This window comes from Pristiophorus japonicus, chromosome 18, assembly GCF_044704955.1.
Source record: "Pristiophorus japonicus isolate sPriJap1 chromosome 18, sPriJap1.hap1, whole genome shotgun sequence".
Classification (NCBI taxonomy): Eukaryota; Metazoa; Chordata; class Chondrichthyes; family Pristiophoridae; genus Pristiophorus; species Pristiophorus japonicus.
In genome coordinates this window covers 37,857,341-37,880,322 of record NC_091994.1, presented here as the reverse complement: position 1 = coordinate 37,880,322, position 22,982 = coordinate 37,857,341, and positions in this window count along the sequence as shown.

Genomic DNA, 22,982 nt, shown 5'->3' with positions numbered 1-22,982 from the left:
TCCCTCAACTTCTCCATCGGCGTCATGCACTGCGGGGCACCGGAGTGGTCCCTCGCCTCGAGGGTGCAGTTAAAATCCCCCCCGAGGACAATGCAGTCGCCGACGTCGACGGAGCCAAGAAGAGCGGACACCTCTTCAAAGAAGCACGTTTGCTGCGGGCCGGGCTGAGGGGCGTACACGTTCACGAGATGGAGCGGCACGTCCCCCAGGCGAACCGTTACGTGCAGCAAGCGGCCTGGCACGGGCTCCTCGACCCCCAAGATCTCCGGCTGAAAATGCGGGCCCAGCAAGATGGCCACCCCACTAGAAATGGCGGTGAGGTGGCTCATGCGGACCTCTCCTTGCCATTCCAGGAGCCACGTGGCTTCGTCTCCCGGAACGGTGTGGGTTTCTTGATGGAAGCACACCGCATATTTCCCCTCCCGCAGGAGCGAAAAATTGGCAAATCTACGGCGTGCCCCTCTGCCGCCGTTGATGTTGAGGCTGGCTATGGTTATCTTCATGACAAAAGCATAGTGCAACCTCTACCTTAACCTATTGTGGGGGAGGGAGCGGAGTCTTTTGTTGAACTCCGCTCCCTCCGCAGCCCAGCGAGGAGTCCCTCGAGCTCGCGCAGCTCAAGGTGTTGCGCCTTTGTCAAGGGCCCGCCCGCGGCCAAGGTTTTAACGGCGGCGCGGACGGACCCCTTGATCAGCTCTGGCTCGGACCATTTTTCCAGGGCCAGTCGGGCTTGGTTGCAGCGACCCCGGCTCTGGGCCAAAAAGTCCCGGAGTTCCTTTGCAGGAATGAGGATGGTCTCGGCGGCGGCCGCGAGCAGATCCACCGCCTCGCTGGCGGTGGTCTCTAGGTCTTCACCCGCGTCCCCCACCGAGTCCCCGTCCTCCTCCGGGAGGTGGCCGCCAGCAGCCGGCCCATCGACCGCACAAGGTACGGCAAATGAACCGGCCGCTCCAACCGGCCCTGGCTCTGCCCCGATCCCACCCCCAGGATCGTCGGCAGAGGAGTCCCCACTGGGCTCTTTTAAAAATGGTGCTGGGTCGGGAAATGACAGCGGAAGGGGTTCCCCCTCCGCCCCAGGAACCGGGGAACAAGGAGAGACCCGGCCATAGGAAATCCCCAGGCTCTCCAAGTGCTCCAGCTCCACAGCAAGAGGCGAGGGTGGGTGTTCCTCCCCCTCCCCGCTGCCACCCCCCGGCCCAGCGTCTACAGTGTCATAATTAACATTTGTTTCGGTTTCTGCCGGGTCGAGCGACTCCCGGGGGAAGTTGGGTATTGGCTGGGCGGGCTCAGGTTCGGCCTTTTCGGCCCCGCTCGCCTCAGTCCCCGGGACGCCCGACCCGGCGGCAATGCATTCCTCCGCGATCCCCACGCCCCCCACGACAGGCAGATCTTCCACGCCATCCCCGGGAGGCAGAGGCTGGGCAGCCTCGACTGTCTCACCCTCCCCGGGGACAGACTCCTCTCGCCTACAGCGCAGCTTGGGGGCGCTGGTTGGGGACGCGGGACACGCGGCGGGCACCGACTCCTCCGCGGAGGGATGTTGTTCCCCCTCCGCCTCATCGGAGCCGTGCCTCCTTTTGTTCCTGGGGGCGCGCGGAGGCAGGGAGACCTCCATGTCTGCCGAGGCCTCCCGCTCCGCCCCCCCCTTTTCCTTTTCTTGCCCGCGCCCGGGCCCCTCTGTGGTGTTGTTCAAGGGCTCGGGCACGGGCTCGGGGCACCCCGCGCTCGCCGGTGACTGGGTTGGGCCGAGCGCGGTAAACAAATTGTCTGGCGCACCGAGGGGACCCGCCTCTAGATGTTTCTCCTTGTTCCGCGCCTTCTTTCCGTTCGGACGCTCTCCCTCCCCCCCGCCGGAGGCCCTGAAAACAAAGGCCTCCGACGATGCCCCCGCACCTATGGCTCCCGGCACGCGGACGCAACTAGGGGGAGGGGTGGCGGCGGCGCCAGCCTTGGCCGCCTTCGGTGGTTTGGCAGCCTTGGAGGCGGGGCAGTTCTTGCGAATGTGCCCCACCTCTCTGCAGGCATGGCACCGCACGCCGTCCGACGTCCAGAAGACGCGGTAGGCAGTCCCCTCGTGCACCACATTAAAGTGCCCTTCCGTCATGTCCTCCCGCGCCAGCCGGACAAAGAGCTGGCGGCGGAAGGAGAACACGTGGCGCAGGCTGTTCTCCCTGAGGCCGAGCGGTATGGAGTTGATCCCCGACCTTACCTCCCCCAGTTGTTGTAGGTGAGGGAGGAGGAGCTCAGCGGGAACAAAGGGCGGGACGTTTGACACGATGACCCTCTGCGCGGTGGCCTCGAGAGGATCCACCGGCAGGAACGTCCCGCCCACCGTGAGCCCCCTTTCGAGGGCCAGGGACACCGCCCGCTCCGACCCCAGGAAGAAAACAGCCTTCCCAGACATCTTGGAGGCCGCGACAATGGCCGAGGAGCCGACTACCCCAGCCATCGCCCGCACGCACTCCTCAATGCTCATTGTGGGGTGAGTGTAGCTCTTGACCCCGTGTTTCCTGGTTATAAGTCTGAAAGGTGGCAGGGCAGCGGGTGGCGCAGGAGGTGCCGTGGAAGCGGTTGCCACCTGCGCATACGTCTTCGCTGGCCCTGCCACCGGCGTGGATGGGGTCGCCATGACGGGGTCCCTTTAAGGGCTACACCCACCCCAAAGTCACAGGCCTTAATGGTCTTTATTGGCCTTGTATATTTAACTGAGCAGAGGAGCCCTTAACGAGGCACCACTCCCCTAGTTGGCAATTGGGGAGGGGCCTTGCTCCCTCTGCTCAGTTGCCTCAATTGTTTTTTTTTAAATTAGGAGAAAGGGGCCTCAGAGAGAGAGGGGAGAAACAGAGCAACAGAGAAAGAGAGAGGGGGGTGGGAAGGGGGGGTTGACTGCGAGGGCAGGTCTCCCCTCGCAGCTGTGGGTGGGTGCAATCCCCAGATGGCAAAACACAAAGTCTTTGGGGTGGTCTTCAGGTGAGGGGAGAAGATGTCTTCACCTGGGGCAGCTAGAGCCACCAGGCACACACTCCCAACGATGTTTAATTAGGGTGATTAAGGAAATTCTTGAGCCTGGCAGCTCCAGCTATCCCAGGCTAGGCAATTGGGGGGGGGGGGGTTCAATTGTGTGTGGGGCCTAGTTGTAAGCAAGGCCCCCACACACACTTTCCACACACACACACCCCCCGCGATGTTCCGGCCCTCAGTGGTCTTCTTTCCTCCCCCCACCGATTCAACAAAGTCTTTTTGGGACTGCACCCACACCCACCTGTAGAAATGTAGAGTCTCCCTCCTTCCACACTGGATGTTTGTTGTTGGTTTTTCCCCTTCTCTCCAACTCTTTGCAGAAATGGTAAAGTTGTTAAAAAGTTTTCTGCTTCCTCCTCTCCCTCTGGGTGAAAGTTGGTGGTGAAGCCCCTTCCTTCCTTCTCTTCCTGGGCTGGTCTCAGGGCTCTCCAGGCAGGAGCACAGGTTGATAGCTGCTCCTCTCTCTGCAGCTCAGCTCCTACTGTGCAGGACACGCCTCCACTGCTCCACAATTGGTCCTTGTGCATGAAACTCTTTTTGGAGTTTATCTGCAAAACAAAACACATTAAACCGTGCCACCCGACCTGGGTGACACACCAGACATTTACAAGGCCCTTTTTTTCTTTTTTTTGGTTTTTTTGGGGGGGTTTTTTTCCCTTCTTTTTTTTTTGGGCACTAAAATCACAATTTTTCCCCAGTGCCCCCTATAAAAGGGAAGGGGACACTAAAAACACCGGCAATTAAAACAAATTAAACTTTAAAATGTAAAATCAAATTAAAATTTGGTTGCCGGGCGTGATGATGCACTCCAGTCCCTCCGGTGCCCACCTCTCGCGGAAGGCCGCGAGCATACCGGTGGACACCGCGTGCTCCATCTCCAAGGACACCCTGGACCGGATGTAAGAGCGGAAGAGAGGCAGGCAGTCAGGTTGAACGACCCGCTCGACCGCCCGCTGCCTGGACCGGCTGATGGCACCCTTGGCCGTGCCCAGGAGCAGTCCTACGAGGAGGCCTTCGGACCTACCCGCTCCCCTCCACACAGGGTGCCCAAAGATCAGGAGAGTGGGACTGAAGTGCAGCCAGAATTTCAGGAGCAGCCCCTTCAAATAATGGAACAGGGGCTGCAACCTCGTGCACTCAATAAAAACATGGAACACGGACTCCTCCAGACCGCAGAAATTGCAGGCGGCCTGGGAGTCCGTGAACCGGCTTAAAAATTTGTTGCTCGGCACTGCTCCATGCACCACCCTCCAGGCCAAGTCCCCGACGAATAGTGGGAGGACCCCTGCGTAGAGTGCCCTCCATCGGGGACCCCCGCCTCCTCCGGACGGCAAGATGGTACGCCATGGCGTGTCCGGACGGCCGGCGAGGATGGCAAAGTTGAGGGTGTGCAGGAGCAGCCCGTACATGAAACCCCTCCGCGCGGAACTGAAAGGCACGGAGGGGATTTCCCCGAGGCGGCTCAAGTTGTGAGGCGCCGGCCCCCGAGGGAGGTTCCGGGGTTTGGCGCCGATGAGGAATTCCGTCCGGACGGGGGTCAGTTCAGACGGGATCTCCCCACGTGCTTGAGCCTCCTCGATGCACCTAACGGAGTCAGGGCCCAGAGCTGTTTTTAGCGACTCGATGGCATCGGCCGCGTGGCGGACGTCGGCAGAATTTAGGCGCCGCGCCAGCGTCTCTGGCGCCATCCAACCCGCTCCTCCGCCATCGAGCAGGTCCCTGACCCTGGTCACCTCACCAGCCACAGCCCTCTCTTCCGACCGCCACATAAAACCTCGGTCGTGGAGGTACGGATTCCCGAGCAGCGGCTCCTGCAGGACGGCCGCCACTCCAGCCGGCGGAGAGCTGCGCTTGGTGGAGACTTTGTTCCAGACCCTGATGAGTTCCCTGTAAAAGACAAGCAGCTCCCGGAGGGCGGTCCTAGCACCCCCCAAGTTCACAAACAGGAGCTGCGTGTCATAATTAAGGTCGCGCTGCTGGCGGAAGAAATACCTCGCCAGAGCACACCACCTAGGAGGGGGCTCGACGTAAAGGTATCTCTGCAGGGTCTGAAGACGGAAAGTCGCGAGCTGGGCGCTGACGCACACCAACGACTGACCGCCCTCCTCAAGCGGGAGACTCAAGACCGCGGCAGAGACCCAGTGCTTCCTGTTGTTCCAGAAGAAGTCCACCAGCTTCTTCTGTATCTTGGCGACAAACGCAGGGGGAGGGGTCAAAGTGACCAGTCGGTACCACAGCATTGCGGCCACCAGCTGGTTTATGACTAGCGCTCGACCCCTGTAGGACAGCACTCGGAGCAGTCCTGTCCAGCGCCCTAGGCGAGCGGCGACCTTGGCCTCCAGCTCCTGCCAGTTCGCCGGCCAGGCTCCCTCGTCGGGGCTAAGGTAGACTCCCAGATAGAGGAGATGGGTCGTGCTCCAGGCAAAAGGCCTGAGCTCCTCCGGCAGGGAGTCCACCCGCCACTGACCCACCAGGAGTCCGGAACATTTCTCCCAGTTGATCCTGGCGGAGGACGCGGCCGAGTAAATCTCCTGGCACTCACGCATCCTCCGCAGGTCAGCGGGATCCTCTACCGCGAGGAGCACGTCATCGGCGTAAGCCGAGAGGACGACCTCCACGCCCGGCCCTTGCAGAGCCAGTCCCGTCAACCTCGTCCGCAAGAAGCACAGGAAAGGCTCCACGCAAACGGCGTATAACTGGCCGGACATGGGGCATCCCTGGCGCACCCCTCTCCTAAAGCGAAGGGGCGCCGTCAAGGACCCGTTAACCTTAATCAGACACTCCGCGGCGGCGTACAAAAGTCGGATCCGGGCGACGAAATGCGTCCCGAACCCGAAAGCGCGCAGAGTTCCGAGCAGATAGTCGTGATCCACCCTGTCGAACGCCTTCTCTTGGTCGAGGGATAGGAAGGCGACCGACAGACCAGCCTCCTGGGAACAATGGATGAGGTCCCGGACCAGATGGATGTTATCGTGGATTGTCCGGCCCGGGACCGTGTAGGACTGGTCGGGGTGGATCATGTGGTCCAGCACGGCACCGAGGCGAGCAGACATCGCCCTGGCGAAAATTTTGTAGTCCGTGCTGAGGAGGGAGACCGGGCGCCAGTTCTTAAGGAGGCGGAGATCGCCCTTCTTAGGCAGCAGGACGATGACTGCCCTGCGCCAAGAGAGGGGCATCTCCCCGGTCGCCAGACTTTCCCCCAGGACCCGCGCGTAGTCGCCCCCCCAGAACGTCCCAGAACGCCCTGTGGAACTCCACGGTCAGCCCGTCCAGCCCCGGGGATTTTCCCCTCGAGAGCCGGTCGAGGGCACTGGTCAGCTCCGCCAGGCTTAGCGGAGCTTCCAGATTTTCGGCGCCCTCCGGGCTGACCTTCGGCAGGTCCTCCCACAAAACTCTACGCGCTTCCTCGCTGGACGGATCCGGAGAGAACAGGGCCCCGTAATATTCACGGGCCCTGTTGTTGACGCCCTCCGGATCCGAGACGAGAGAGCCGTCGTCGGCCAGCAGCGTCAAGAGCTGCTTACGGACACTCTGCCTTTTTTCCAGCGAGTAGAAGAAGGGGGAGCCGCGGTCCAGATCCCGCAGGAACCGGATCCGCGACCTCACGAACGCACCTCGGGACCCGACGAGCTGCAGGTCCTTCAGCGCGGCCTTCTTCGCTTCGTAACCGTCCGCAGGGCCGGGTCCTGGACGACTTGACCGAGACGGGATTCCAGGTCGAGCACCTCTTTTTCTAGGCGCCCGACTCTGGCCGCCCGCCTCTTGGTCGACCCCCTCGCGTACTCTTGACAGAAGACGCGGACGTGAGCCTTGCCCACGTCCCACCATAGCCTCAAGGAGGGGAAGCCCCCCTGCTTCCTTCTCCAGTCGGCCCAGAATCGACGGAACGAGTCCTGGAACCGCACGTCCTCCAGCAGCTGGTTGTTAAAGTGCCAGTACGCGGACCCCGTCCTCGCGCGGAGCGAAGCGAGCTCCGCCCACACCAGGTGGTGGTCCGAACACGGCACCGGCCGCATGGAGGCCGCCGGGACGCAGGAAACGTGCGCCCGAGACACGTAAAGGCGGTCGACTCTGGACCATCCTACTCCAGGCCTCACCCAAGTAAAGGCGCTGGAGTTGGAGTGGAGATTTCGCCAGACGTCCACCAAGTCGAAGGACCCGACCAGGTCCCTCAACTTCTCCATCGCCGTCATGCACTGCGGGGCACCGGAGCGGTCCCTCGCCTCGAGGGTGCAGTTAAAATCCCCCCCACTAGAAATGGCGGTGAGGTGGCTCATGCGGACCTCTCCTTGCCATTCCAGGAGCCACGTGGCTTCGTCTCCCGGAACGGTGTGGGTTTCTTGCAGGAAGCACACCGCATATTTCCCCTACCGCAGGAGCCAAAAATTGTCAAATCTACAGCGTGCCCCTCTGCCGCCGTTGATGTTGAGGCTGGCTATGGTTATCTTCATGACTAGAGCATAGTGCAACCTCTACCTAACCTATTGTGGCGGGGGAGTGGAGTCATTTGTTGACCTCCACTCCTTCAGCAGCCCAGCGAGGAACTTTTTGAGCCGGCGCAGCTCAAGGCCTTGAGCCTTTGATAAGGGCCCGCCCACGGCCATGGTTTTAGCGGCGGCGCGGACGGACGCGACGAGCAGCCCTGGCTCGGACCATCTTTCCAGGGCCAGACGGGCTTGGTCGCGGCGACCCTGGCACTGGACCAAAAAGTCCCGGAGTTCCTCTGCGGGAATGAGGAGGGTCTCAGTGGCGGCCGCGAGCAGATCCACCGCCTCACTGGCGATGGACTCGAGATCTTCACCCGCGTCCCCCACCGAGTCCCCGTCCCCCTCCGGGAGGTCACCGCTAGCAGCCGGCCCATCGACCGCACGAGGTACGGCAAACGGCCCGGCCGCTCCATCTGGCCCTGGCTCTGCCCCGATCCCACCCCCAGGATCGTCGGCAGAGGAGTCCCCACTGGGCTCTTTTAAAATTGGTGCTGGGTCGGGAAGCGACAGCGGAAGGGGTTCCTCCTCCGCCCCAGGAGCCGGGGAACACGGAGAGACCTGGTTTAGAAAATTCTCCAGGTCCACCAAGTCCCTCAGCTCCAAAGTAGGGGGCGAGGGTTGTTGTTCTTCCCCCTCCCCGCCGCCTCCCCCCAGCCCAGCGTGTACGGATTCATTAAACTTGTTCATATTTTCAGTTTCTACCGAGTCGAGCAAATCCCGGGGGAAGTTGGGTATTGGCTGGGCGGGCTCAGGTTCGGCCTTCCTCCGCTGGCCCCACGCCCCCCACGACAGGCAGATCTTCCACACCATCCCCAGGAGGCAGCGGCTGGGCAGCCTCGACTGCCTCACCCTCCCCGGGGACAGATTCCTCGCGCCTGCAGCGCAATTTGGGGGCGCTGGTGGGGGACGCGGGACACGCGGCGGGCACCGCCTCCTCCGCGGAGGGATGTTGTTCCCCCTCCGCCTCATTGGGGCGGTGCCTCTTTTTGTTCCTGGGGGTGCGCGAAGGCAGGGAGACCTCCATGTCTGCCGAGGCCTCCCGCTCCGCCCCCCCCTTTTCCTTTTCTTGCCCGTGCCCGGGCCCCTCCGCGGTATTGGTCAAGGGCTCAGGCACGGGCTCAGGGCACCCCGCGCTCGCCGGTGACGGGGTTGGGCTGAGCGCGGTGGTCAAATTTTCTGGCGCACTGAGGGGACCCGCCTCTTGATGTTTTGCCTTCTACCGCGCCTTCTTTCCGGTCGGACGTTCTCCCTCCCCCCCGCCGGAGGCCCTGAAAACAAAGGCCTCCGACGATGCCCGCGCACCTACGGCTCCCGGCACGCGGACGCAACTAGGGGGAGGGGTGGCGGCGGCGCCAGCCTTGGCCGCCTTCGGTGGTTTGGCGGCCTTGGAGGCGGGGCAGTTCTTGCGAATGTGCCCCACCTCCCTGCAGGCATGGCACCGCACGCCGTCCGACGTCCAGAAGACGCGGTAGGCAGTCCCCTCGTGCACCACATTAAAATACCCCTCCGTCGTCTCCTCCCGCGCCAGCCGGACAAAGAGCTGGCGGCGGAAGGAGAACACGTGGCGCAGGCTGTTCTCCCTGAGGCCGAGCGGTATGGGGTTGATCCCCGACCTTACCTCCCCCAGTTGGTGTAGGTGAGGGAGGAGGAGCTCAGCGGGAACAAAGGGCGGGACGTTTGATATGATGACCCTCTGCGCAGTGGCCTCGAGAGGATCCACCGGCAGGAACGTCCCGCCCACCGTGAGCCCCTTTTCGAGGGCCAGGGACACCGCCCGCTCCGACCCCAGGAAGAACACAGCCTTCCCAGACATCTTGGAGGCTGCAACAATGGCCGAGGGGCCGACTACCCCAGCCATCGCCCGCACGCACTCCTCAATGCTCATTGTGGGGTGAGTGTAGCTCTTGACCCTGTGTTTTTTGGTTATTAGTTTGAATGGTGGCAGGGCAGCAGGTGGCGCAGGAGGCACCGTGGATGTGGATGCCGCCTGCGCATATGTCCTCGCTGGCCCCGCCACCGGCGTGGATGGGGTCGCCATCACGGGGTCCCTTTACGGGCCACACCCACCCCAAAGTCACAGGCCTTAATGATCTTAATTGGCCTCGTATATTAACTGAGCAGAGGAGCCCTTAATGAGGCACATCTCTCCACTAGTTGGCAATTGGGGAGGGGCCTTGCTCCCTCTGCTCAGTTGTCTTAATTGTTCCCTTTTTTTTTTTAAATTAGGAGAAAGGGGCCTCAGAGAGAGAGGGGAGAAACAGAGTAACAGGGAAAGAGGAAGGGGGGGGGGGGAACTGCGAGGGCAGGTCTCCCCTCGCAGCTGTGGGTGGGTGCACTCCCCAGATGGCAAAACACAAAAAACACAGTCTTTGGATTGGTCTTCAGGTGGGGGGAGAAGACGTCTTCACCTGGGGCAGCTAGAGCCACCAGGCACACACTCCTAACGATGTTAATTGGGTGATTAAAAAATCTTCAGCCTGGCAGCTCCAGCTATCCCAGGCTAGGCAAATGTGGGGGGTGGGGGGGTTCAATTGTGGGGGGGGGCCTAGTTGTAAGCAAGGCCCCCACACACACTACCACACACACACACACCCCCCGCGATGTTCCGGCCCTCAGTGGTCTTCTTTCCTCCCCCCACCGATACAACAAAGTCTGTTTGGGAAATGCACCCACACCCACCTGTAGAATTGTAGAGTCTCCCTCCTTCCACACTGGATGTTGTTTTAGTCTTTTCCCCCTCTCTCCAACTCTTTGCAGAATGGTAAAAAATGTTGGAAAGTTTTCTGTTCTCCTCCTCTCCCTCTGGGTGAAAGTTGGTGGTGAAGCCCCTTCCTTCCTTCTCTTCCTGGGCTGGTCTCAGGGCTCTCCAGGCAGGAGCACAGGTTGATAGCTGCTCCTCTCTCTGCAGCTCAGCTCCTACTGTGCAGGACACGCCTCCACTGCTCCACAATTGGTCCTTGTGCATGAAACTCTTTTGAGTTTACCTGCAAAAACATAAACATTAAAACCATGCCACCCGACCTGGGTGACACAGCAGACATTTTCAAGGCCCCCTTTTTTTTTTTTTTGTTCTTTTGGGGCGCTAAAATCAAATTTTTTCCTTGTGCACGAATGACAGAAGGATAGTTTGCAGGTGCAGCAGGTAATCAGGAAGGCGAATGGAATGTTGGCCTTCATTGTCAGAGGGATGGAGTACAAAAGCAGGGAGGTCCTGCTGCAACTGTACAGGATATTGGTGAGGCCGCACCTGGAGTACTGCGTGCAGTTTTGGTCACCTTACTTAAGGAAGGATATACTAGCTTTGGAGGGGGTACAGAGACGATTCACTAGGCTGATTCCGGAGATGAAGGGGTTACCTTATGATGATAGATTGAGTAGACTGGGTCTTTACTCATTGGAGTTCAGAAGGATGAGGGGTGATCTTATGGAAACATTTAAAGTAATGAAAGGGATAGACAGGATAGAGGCGGAGAGGCTGTTTCCACTGGTCGGGGAGACTAGAACTAGGGGGCACAGCCTCAAAATACGGGGGAGCCAATTTAAAACCGAGTTGAGAAGGAATTTCTTCTCCCAGAGGGTTGTGAATCTGTGGAATTCTCTGCCCAAGGAAGCAGTTGTGGCTGGCTCATTGAATGTATTCAAGTCACAGATAGATAGATTTTTAACCAATAAGGGAATTAAGGGTTATGGGGAGCGGGCGGGTAAGTGGAGCTGAGTCCACGGCCAGATCAGCCGTGATCTTATTGGGTGGCGGAGCAGGCTCGAGGGGCTAGATGGCCTACTCCTGTTCCTAATTCTTATCTTCTTATGTTCTTATTAATGTTGGGGAGGTCCAGAGCCTGGGGTCATAGTCTAAGGATGGGGGGGTGGGCCATTTGGGACCGAGATGAGGAGAGGCTTCTTCACCCAGGGAGTGGTGGGCCTGTGGGATTCTCTGCCACGGAGAGTTGTTGAGGCCAGTTCACTAGATGTATTTAGGAGGGAGTTAGATGTCATCCTTACTACTAGGGGGATCAAGGGGTATGGCGAGAAAGCAGGAATGGGGTACTGAAGTTGCATGTTCAGCCATGAACTCATTGAATGGCGGTGCAGGCTCGAAGGGCCGAATGGCCTACTCCTGCACCTATTTTCTATGTTTCCCCCACTCCTACACTTGCTTAAAAAGCTCATATAAAGCTCTAACTTTTTCCAGTTCTGACGAAGGGCCATCGATCTGAAACATTAACTCTGTTTCTCTCTCCACAGATCTACCTGACCTGCTGGGTATTTCCAGCATTTTCTGTTTTTATCATCGCAGTCACGTAGTCTGTTTCTTCATTCATCAATGTGTCTCTGAGCCCCTCAATCTGGATTGCAAAATCTCACCTTTCTGGATGCATCAAAGAAAAAAAGACTGCTACATATTTTAGAGATTACAATAAAACTGACTGCTGGAGACCTGAAACACAAACGGAAAACTGGTCTGCCAGCTGAGGAGTTGGAGGGCAGGAGAGGAGGATATGGTTGCTGTCATGTATTCAACTGTCATTGTAACCCATGTATAAACTGACCTAAGTTGTACACCGTGAGAACATTGACCACTATGTGGTGAACTTGTGGGAGACATTCCTAACCTGGACCTTCAGGTATAAAAGGGGAAGCTCCACCCACCTTCATCATTTCAGTGCTGGCGAATAAAGGTTACTGGTCACAGAGTGACCCTCTCTCAAGTATGGGCCTCATGTGCATTTATACTGTAAAGTAAGGACATATTGGCGACAAGAAATTGGGATTTAAACTACGCAAGCATGGCCACTAGCAGCACAGAAGAGAGGTACTGTGTTGGTGATGATTGGGACGATTTTATTGAGAGACTACAGCAAAGTTTTGTCACTAAGGAATGGTTGGGACAGGATTCGGCCGACAAACGCAGGGCTCATCTCCTGACGGTTTGTGGATCCAGGACGTACTCCCTGATGAAGGACCTTCTAGCGCCAGTGAAGCCGGCGGACAAGATTTTGAAGAGCTCAGTAAGTTGATCGGGGAACACTTTAAACCGGCGAGCAGCATGCACATGGCGAGACAATGGTTTTACACGCACCGGCAGCGAGAAGGGCAAAGCGTTCCAGACTTCGTGGCAGACCTCCGGCGACTGGCGAGCCTATGTAAGTTCCCAGATGCATGCAGAGCGGAGATGCTGCGAGACTTTTTTTATTGAGGGCATTGGGCATGCTGGGGTTTTCAGGAAACTGATTGAGACCAAAGACTTCACCCTGGAAAAGGCGGCTTTGATGGCCCAGACATTTATCTCAGGAGAGGAAGAGACCAGAATGATGTTTGACAAAAATCTTGACTTAAATGCAGCAAATGGACAGGGAGTCAACATTGTTAACGCAGCACACAGTTCTCCATGCAGACAAGGGCAATTGGACATGCCTGAGCATGTAGTCGAACCCAAAGGGGGAATTCAACAGAGACAATGGCTAGCTGAATGGTGATTCATGCCATCGCAAGGGACAATGCGGCCAGTAATGGGGCCATCAACACCTGTCAATGGTGCGCTTAAGGACAATTACAGAGACAGTCAGAGACGATCGACTGGTAATGGACCTTTTGTTTCCAACAACAGCTCATGTTGGAGGTGTGGAGGCAAACACACAGCTAGAGCTTGCAGGTATCAGCAATATACCTGCAGAAATTGCAACGTCAGCGGTCACTTGGCGCGTATGTGCAGGAAGCCTGCAGCCAGGTTGATGTACGAGGAGGACGGGCCCGATGTAAGCCCTACGAGGCCAAATGGACACTGGGGGAAATCGCTGAAAGCTGAAGTTTAACGAGTTCATGTGGAGCACGTATACAGTTCATACACCAGGACGCCACCGATAATGATGAAAGTGCTCCTCAATGGCATCCCAGCATCAATGGAGCTAGACACAGGGGCCAGCCAATCCCTGATAAGTATCAAACAGTTCGACAAGTTGTGGGCATCCAAGGCCAGGAGGCCAACATTATTGCCGATTGACGCACAGCTACGGACATATACAAAGAACATCATTCCGGTGCTAGGCAGCACCATGGTAGTCATGACCCACAAAGATTCAGAGAACAGACAGCCACTCTGGATTGTCCCAGGGGACGGTCCCGCACTACTTGGCTTGCTGTCATGAACTGGAAAACAGGCAATGTCAATGCAATTTCTTCTGTGGAGCGAATATCATGCTCACACGTCCTGGACAAATTTGACTCATTATTTCAACCCAGCATTGGCACTTTCATGGGGACCAAGGTAGTGATTCACACAAACCCGGACGCCAGGCCAGTACTCCACAAGGCCAAAGCGGTGCCGTACGTGATGCGGGAAAAGATAGAAGGTGAATTGGACCACCTGCTGAGGGAAGGCATCATCTCGCCAGTCGAATTCAGTGACTGGGCGAGCCTGATTGTGCTGGTGCTCAAGGCGGATGGGTCGGTCAGGATATGTGGTGATTACAAGGCCACCATCAATCAGGTGTCAGTCCAAGATCAGTACCCGCTACCGAGAGCGGAGGACCTCTTTGCAACGCTATCCGGTGACAAACTTTTTTCAAAATTGGACCTGACCTCAGCTTATATGACCCAGGAGCTGGCGAGTGAGTCGAAGAAGCTGACCACCATCACAACACACAAGGGATTGTTTGAGTACCACAGATGTCCGTTCGGGATTCGCTCGGCCGACGCGATCTTTCAACGAAATATGGAAAGCCTCCTCAAGTCGATTCCAAGAACGGTGGTTTTTCAAGACGACATCCTCATCACGAGTTGCGATACTGAAGAACACCTCCACAACCTGAGGAGGTGCTACGCAGACTGCACCGGGTAGGGCTGCGACTGAAAAGGGCGAAGTGCGTCTTCCTAGCTTCAGAGGTAGAATTCCTGGAGATGAGGGTAGCAGCAGATGGGATCAGCCCTACTGCGTCCAAAACGGAAACGATCCAGAGAGCATCCAGACCCCATAACACAATGGAGCTGCGTTCGTTCCTGGGGCTCCTGAACTATTTTGGTAACTTTCTTCCAAAATTGAGCACATTGTTAGAACCGCGACACGTGCTCCTACGCAAAGGTCGTGAATGGGTCTGGGGGGACAGCCAGGAAAGGGCTTTTGATAGAGCATGCAATTTGTTATGCTCCAACAATCTGTTAACGCTATATAACCCATGTAAGAAACTTGTTTTAACGTGCAATGCATCGTCCTATGGGGTCGGGTATGTGTTGCAGCATGTTAATGCCAAGGGTCAATTACAGCTGGTAGCTTATGCCTCCAGAAGTCTGTCCCAGGCAGAAATGGGCTACGGGATGGTAGAAAAGGAAGCGCTTGCTTGTGTATATGCAGTAAAAAAAATGCACCAGTACCTGTTTGGCAGGAAATTTGAGCTGGAGACAGATCACAAACCCCTAACGTCCCTTTTGGCCGACAACGAGGCCATAAATGCAAATGCGTCGGCCCGCATACAGAGGTGGGCACTCACATTAGCCGCCTATGACTATACAATTCGGCACAGACCGGGCACTGAAAACTGCGCCGATGCACTCAGCAGGCTCCCACTAGCCACCACCAAGGGGACAACCGAGCATGCTGCTGAGATGGTCATGGCTGTGGAAGCTTTTGAAAGCGAAGGCTCACCCCTGACAGCCCGTCAGATCAAAGTCTGGACAAATAGAGACCCGCTACTGTCTTTAGTCAAGAAATGTGTCCTGAATGGGGACTGGGCAGCCACGTACGGGGCATGCCCTGAGGAATTCAAACTATTTCACAGGCGCAAGGATGAACTCTCGATTCAGGCCAATTGCCTACTGTGGGGAAACCGAGTAGTCATGCCCCAGATGGGCAGAGAGATGTTCATCAGAGAACTCCACAATGAACACCCGGGCATTGTCATGATGAAGGCAATTGCCAGGTCACACATTTGGTGGCCAGGGATAGATGTAGACCTGGAACTTTGTGTTCGCAGGTGCAACACGTGTGCCCAGCTGGGCAATGCGCCCAGGGAAGCCCCCCCTTCGCCCCTGGTCCTGGTCCGCCAAGCCATGGTCACGCATCCATGTGGACTACGCAGGTCCTTTCATGGGAAAAATGTTTTTGGTTGTAGTGGACGTCCACTCCAAATGGATCGAGTGTGATATTCTCAATTCAAGCACATCCTCTGCCACGGTAGAAAGTCTACGGGCGATGTTCGCCGCCCATGGTCTACCGGACATCTTGGTCAGCGACAATGGCCCATGCTTTATAAGCATTGAATTCCAGGACTTTATGGCAGGAAATGGTATCAACCATGTCAGAACGGCACCGTTCAAGCCGGCCTCAAACGGCTAGGCAGAACGAGCAGTGCAGATAATCAAACAGGGGATGCTCAGAATCCAAGGGGGTTCCCTACAAAGCCGTTTATCAAGCCTCCTGTTGGCCAATAGATCCCGACCACACTCACTCACAGGGTTCCCATCCGCGGAGCTGCTAATGAAAAAGACGCTCAAAACCAGGTTTTGTGGGGTAATCGCGTGGTTTTGCCTAAGGAAGGCAGGGAAACGTTCATATGCGACCTACACAGTACCCATGAGGAGGGAAGCAGGGCCCCCTCTTACCCCCCCAGTGTTTGGCCCCATGTCATCAACAGCTGAAAAGAAGTGAGCCCGTTCACCATTTGGGGTAAAGACCCTTCCTCAGATCTGGTCATTAGAGAGCCATCAGATGGTCTCTATCTGAAACACTGACCTGCCTTGTTTCGTTCCAAATACTGACAGGACTGTTATGTGTTTCCAGCATATTTCAGCTCTTTTTTAAAAGTGGGTTTATAATTCACCTTTTTACTGAAAATAGCGCCTCACTCTTTTTCTTGCGAACCATAGAATCTGGCACAGTTACTTTGTTTAAAAGCAAATTTTAAGAAGTGCTGTGTGTACGATCATCTGTTAACCTCCAGTGCTAAAACAAACCCCATGAAATGAGCGCAAAATGAAATCTAAGTTTGTCCTGTGAATGAGCAACATTGTCGATGGGCAAATATTAAACCACTCCGATAAAAACACAAATACAGTTCTGGAAATACTCAGCAGGTCAGACAGCATCTGTGGAGAGAGAGAAAAACAGAGTTAACGTTTCAGGTCGATGACCTTTCAATGCAGTATTTTATGAATGAAACCCCCCAGTTTGTGGTGTGTTGTGTATTTTGCTAGGCACGGGGTTATGTGTGATATGTGAGTTTAAATGAAGCATTAGAGGGTTTGACAGTTGGCAATTCCAACCATTTTGTCCGCACCATAACCTTTCTTGTGACTATTTCCATTTTATTGATGCTACCACAGTGATTGCTCCATGTCTTGTTCCTCCTAAGCTCCAAACGCATTGTCCTATAAGCTCATCCCGCATCCTCAGGCCTTGGGTCACGTCCCCTAATTCATCTCCTACTCATCGCCCATTTTCTCTCCTCTTGTGAAACGACTTGTAATGTTTTCTATGTTAAAAGTGTTACATAAATGTAACCGGCTGTTGTTATTGTTCTACTCCCCTGCAGTCCTCCGCTCTCCCAGCAAGGTTATTGAAGGCACGGTCCTGGACATCAGAAGTGCTATGCTATGCTGTTTACACTGTACATTAATGATTTAGATGAGGGGATTAATTGTAGTATCTCCAAATTTGCGGATGACACTAAGTTGGGTGGCAGTGTGAGCTGCGAGGAGGATGCTATGAGGCTGCAGAGTGACTTGGATAGGTAAGGTGAGTGGGCAAATGCATGGCAGATGAAGTATAATGTGGATAAATGTGAGGTTATCCACTTTGGTGGTAAAAACAGAGAGACAGACTATTATCTGAATGGTGACAGATTAGGAAAAGGAGAGGTGTAACGAGACCTGGGTGTCATTGAAGGTTGGCATGCAGGTAAAGCAGGCGGTTAAGAAAGCAAATGGCATGTTAGCTTTCATAGCGAGGGGATTTGAGTACAGGGGCAGGGAGGTGTTACTACAGTTGTACAGGGCCTTGGTGAGGCCACACCTGGAGTATTGTGTACAGTTTTGGTCTCCTAACTTGAGGAAGGACATTCTTGCTATTGAGGAAGTGCAGCGAAGGTTCACCAGACTGATTCCCGGGATGGCGGGACTGACATATCAAGAAAGACTGGATCAACTGGGCTTGTATTCACTGGAGTTCAGAAGAATGAGAGGGGATCTCATAGAAACGTTTAAAATTCTGATGGGTTTATAGACAGGTTAGATGCAGGAAGAATGTTCCCAATGTTGGGGAAGTCCAGAACCAGGGGTTACAGTCTAAGGATAAGGGGTAAGCCATTTATGACCGAGATGAGGAGAAACTTCTTCACCCAGAGAGTGAACCTGTGGAATTCTCTACCACAGAAAGTTGTTGAGGCCAATTCACTAAATATATTCAAAAAGGAGTTAGATGTAGTCCTTACTACTAGGGGGATCAAGGGATATGGCGAGAAAGCAGGAATGGGGTACTGAAGTTGCATGTTCAGTCATTGAATGGCGGTGCAGGCTCGAAGGGCCGAATGGCCTACTCCTGCACCTATTTTCTATGTTTCTATGTTCATAACAAAATAATGTAACTGAGTACTGAAGACGATAGTAAGTGTGACCTTAGTTCCTTTATTCTAACTCCAGAGTGTTGGTACAGTATGGGAGGCCTGCTTATATATAGTGCTCCCAAGTGATGCTGGGTTCCCTTGGGACTCCAACAGGTACGCCCTTTGGTGGCTGTATAATACTGGTTACATAGGGTTGCATACATAACATCACTCTCTCCCAAAGTCAATAAGTACACTTCTTTACAGGGTGAGACGATCTGGGGCCTTTCGCTCCCTAGTCGATCGTCTTGGTACAAAGGCAGGTGTAGGTGAATTGGTTGGTTCTTCGCTGGGCTGCTGTGCAGCTGGCCTTGCTGGGCTGCTGGGGATGGTGAGTTCAGCTTCGTGGTCAACCGTGATGTCGGTTGCCACTTTGTGTGTGTGTGTGTGTGTGGGAGGGCCGAAGTTGGTGGTGCCCTCTTCGGGTTGAACGTGGCTTTCTGTGAATCGCAATTTGGTTTGGTCCAAATGCTTTCTGCAAGTTAGTCCATTTGCAAGTTTGACCTCAAACACCCTACTCCCTTCTTTGGCTCCGACAGTGCCAGCGAGCCATTTGGGACCATGTCTGTAGTTGAGTACAAATACAGGGTCATTGACTTCAATATCGTGTGACAAATTTGCATGGTCATGGTACATGCTTTGTTGATGCTGCCTGTCCTCGATGTGATCATGGAGATCAGGGTGGACAAGAGAGAACCTTGTTTTGAGCGCTCTTTTCATGAGCAGCTCGGCTGGGGGGATCCCCGGTGAGCGAGTGGAATCTGGTGCAGTAGCTGAGCAGAACTCGGAACAGGCGGGTCTGCAGGGAGCCTTCCGACACGCGTTTGGACTGCCCATTCTGCCTGGCCATTGGATGTGGGCTTGAACGGGGCAGATGTGATGTGCTTGATCCCATTGCGGCTCATGAATTCCTTGAATTCAGCACTGGTGAAGCACGGCCAATTGTCGCTGACAAGGACATCAGTCAGGCCATGCGTGGCAAACATGGCTCGTAGGCTTTCAATGGTGGCAGTGGACGTGCTTACAGACATTATTACACACCCAATCCATTTTGAATAAGCATCCACAATAACCAAAAACATTTTGCCTAGAAACGGGCCAGCAAAGTCAACGTGGATCCTAGACCACGGTTTGGAGGGCCATGACCACAAACTTAGCGGTGCCTCCCTGGGTGCATTGCTCAGTTGAGAGTAAGTGTTGCATTGGTGCACACAAGACTCCAAATCTGAGTCGATGCCGGGCCACCACACATGGGATCTGGCTATAGCTTTCATCATTACTGTGTCTGGGTGGGTACTGTGTAGGTCGCATATGAATGTTTCCCTGCCTTTCTTAGGCAAAACCACGCGATTACCCCACAAAAGTCAGTCCGCCTGTATCAACATTTCATCTTTGCGCCGCTGGAACATGCATCTCCACTGGGATGCTGGACCAGCTCCCATGGAGGACACAGTTTTTTACAACGGACAGTAGGGGATCCTGACTGGTGGACCGTAACGGGTGACTTTTCGTTTTCAAAGGCATCCATCACCAAGAGCAAGTCTGCAGGCTGTGCCATTTCCATCCCGGTGTGGGCAATGGTAGCTGACTGAGAGCATCAGCACAGTTCTCTGTGCCTGGTCTGTGGTGGATTACATAGTTGTATGCAGACAGCATGAGCGCCCATCTTTGGATGCGAGCAGAGGCATTGGTGTTAATCCCTTTGCTCTCTGAGAATTGCGATATGAGCAGCTTATGGTCAGTTTCTAACTCAAACTTAAGACCAAACAGATACTGGTGCATTTTTTTTTTTACCCGTAAATGCATGCCAGAGCTTTTTCAATCATGCTGTAGGCCCTTTCGGCCTTGGACAAACTCCTGGAAGCATAGCGACCGGTTGCAATGTTCCCGATTCGTTTGCTTGTTGTAACACACACCTGACCCCATATGAAGACGCATCACAAGCTAGCACTAAGCGTTTGCATGGGTTATACAGAAGAAGAAGTTTGTTGGAACATAACAGATTTCTGGCTTTCTCAAAAGCAGCTTCTTGTGATTTCCCCCATACCCGGTCATCTCCCTTGCGTAGCAACATATGTAGGTGTTCTAGCAAGGTGCTTAATCCGGGTCGGAAATTACCAAAATAATTGAAGAGTTCCAGGAACGACCGCAGCTTCGTCATGTTCTGTGGTCTCGGCGCGTTCTTGATGGCCTCCGTCTTGGCGTCGGTGGGTCTGATGCCGTCTGCCGCGATTCTTCTCCCTAAGAACGCGACCTCTGGCACCAGGAAAACACACTTCAAGCATTTCAACCCGAGTCCCACACGATCTAGCCGACTTAGAACCTCTTCCAGGTTCTTCAAGTGTTCGATGGTGTCCTGACCAGTGATCAACATGTCGTCCTGGAAAACCACGGTGCGCGGGACCGACTTTCGCAGGCTCTCCATGTTCCTTAGAAAAATAGCCATGGCCAATCGAATCCCAAACGGGCATCTATTGTAGATGAACAGACCTTTGTGCGTGTTGATACAGGTGAGGCCTATCGAGGATTCCGCCAGCTCCTGCGTCATGTAGGCCGAGGTCAATTCCAGCTTGGTGAACGTTTTTCCTCCTGCCAGCGTCGCAAATCGGTCGCCTGTCTTGGGTAGCGGGTACTGGTCCTGCAGCGAAAAACAGTTAATCATTACTTTATAATCCTCACAGATTCTGACGGTGCCATCGCCCTTGAGGACTGGGATAATCGGACTGGCCCACTCGTTGAACTCCACTGGCGCGATGATGCCTTCTCGCTGCAGCCTGTCTAGTTCGATCTCCACTTTCTCTCGCATCATATAGGGCACCGCCCGTGCCTTGTGGTGGATGGGTCGTGTACTGGGAACCAAGTGGATTTTGACCTTCCGAGAAACTTCCGATGCCTGGCTCAAACAACGACGGAAACTTGCTCAGAACCTGGGCACATGAGGCGTCGTCGATGGACAAGAGCGCTCGGATGTCGTCCCAGTTCCAGCAGATTTTCCCCAGCCAGCTTCTGCCGAACAGTGTGCAGCCATCTTCTGGTACAATCCAAAGTGGGAGTTGGTGCACTGCTCCATCATAGGAGACTTTTACTGCTGCGCTGCCAATCACAGGGATCAACTCTTTAGTGTAAGTTCTCAGCTTGGTATGAATGGGGCTAAGCTTGGGCCTGTGTGCCTTGTTGCACCACAGCCTGTCGAAGGCTTTTTTGTTCATGATAGACTGACTCGCACCAGTGTCCAGTTCCATGGATACTGGAATTCTGTCGAGTTCGACTTTTAACATGATGGGTGGACATTTCGTGGTGAAGGTGTGTACCCCGTACACTTCTGCCTCCTCGGTTCGAGTCTCTAATTCAATTTGATCCGCCATGGATCGATCTTCCTCTGCAACGTGGTGGTTTGCAACTCATCTGCACATTCGCTGGAGGTGTCCCTTTGTTCCACAGCCTTTGCACGCAGTGTTTGAAGCGGCATTGATGGGCTCGATGATCATTTCCGCTTGATAGGCTCGATGACCATTTCCGCAGCGCCAACAAGGTGTTAACTGCCTTGCATTAACGTTTGATGGCAGACTCTGGGTCATCTGAGGTCTTGCAGCTGCAGGCGTGTACATTCTGCCATATGCATTCCTGCCTGAAAATGACGTTACTTTGTGTACAGTACTTGCCGAAACCTCTTTATGCTGCAAAATTTGTTTGGTGTTATCGCTGGTGGACATAAATGCCTGGGCTTTCGTTATGGCTTTGCTCAGGTTCGGTGTTTCAACAGTCAATAGTTTGCGAAGGATAACCTCATGGCCAATGCCAAGCACAAAAAAGTCTCTTAGCATTTGCTCCAGGAATCCATCGAATTCACAGTGTCCTGCAAGGCAAGGCGCCTTAGTCGCCACTTCCTGGCCTTCAGACCGTTGACATGTGTAAAATCGATACCTTGCCATCAGAACGCTCTCCTTCGGATTTAGGTGCTCCCGGACCAGCGTACACAGTTCTTCGTACAATTTGGCTGTTGGTTTCACCGGAGCAAGAAGATTCTTCATGAGGCCATCGGTTGTTGCCCCGCAGACGGTGAGGAGGATCGGCCTTCGTTTGGCAATGTTCACACTCCCTTCCAGCTTGTTGGCCACGAAGTATTGGTCAAGTCGCTCCACGAAGGCCTCCCAATCTTCCCCTTCTGAGAATTTCTCCAAGATACCAACAGTTCTCTGCATTTTCACGGAGTGGTTCGTTGTCTCGTCACCAGTTGTTATGTTCATAACAAAGTAATGTAACGGAGTACTGTAGACGTGAGTAAGTGTGACCTTAGTTCCTTTATTTTAACTCCAGAGTGCTGGTACAACATGGGAGGCCTGCTTATATACAGTGCTCCCAAGGGTACCCTAACCCCAAATGCAGGTACGCCCTCTGGCGGCAGTATAATACTGGTTACAAAGGGTTGCCTACATAACAAGAAGTGTGGAGCTCCTCAGTCTTCTCTGGCTCCTACAACCTTCAGCCTTTTAATACCTGAGCTCAGTATCACCTGAAGTGCTCCTATACAATGTGAAGACCAAACAACCACGAAGCAAAGGTCCCGGTGCGTGTTGTTTTAACCAGATATTTCTGGCAGCCGACCTTAGCAAATCTGTCAGATTCTGCTTTCGTGTTACAGCATGAGTTGACAGTGTTGACATGGTTCTCACAGTGTACAAGCTGATTTAATCCGTACTCCCAATTCACCCCGTCTTCTCTCCTCTTTTCAATCCTGCAAAAAAAAAGGTGCAAATGAAACAAGATCAATCTTATTTACAACATGAGACACGCCAACACACACACATAGACTCACACATACACACCACACACACACATAGACTCACACACAAACACTCCAACACACACACATAGACTTACA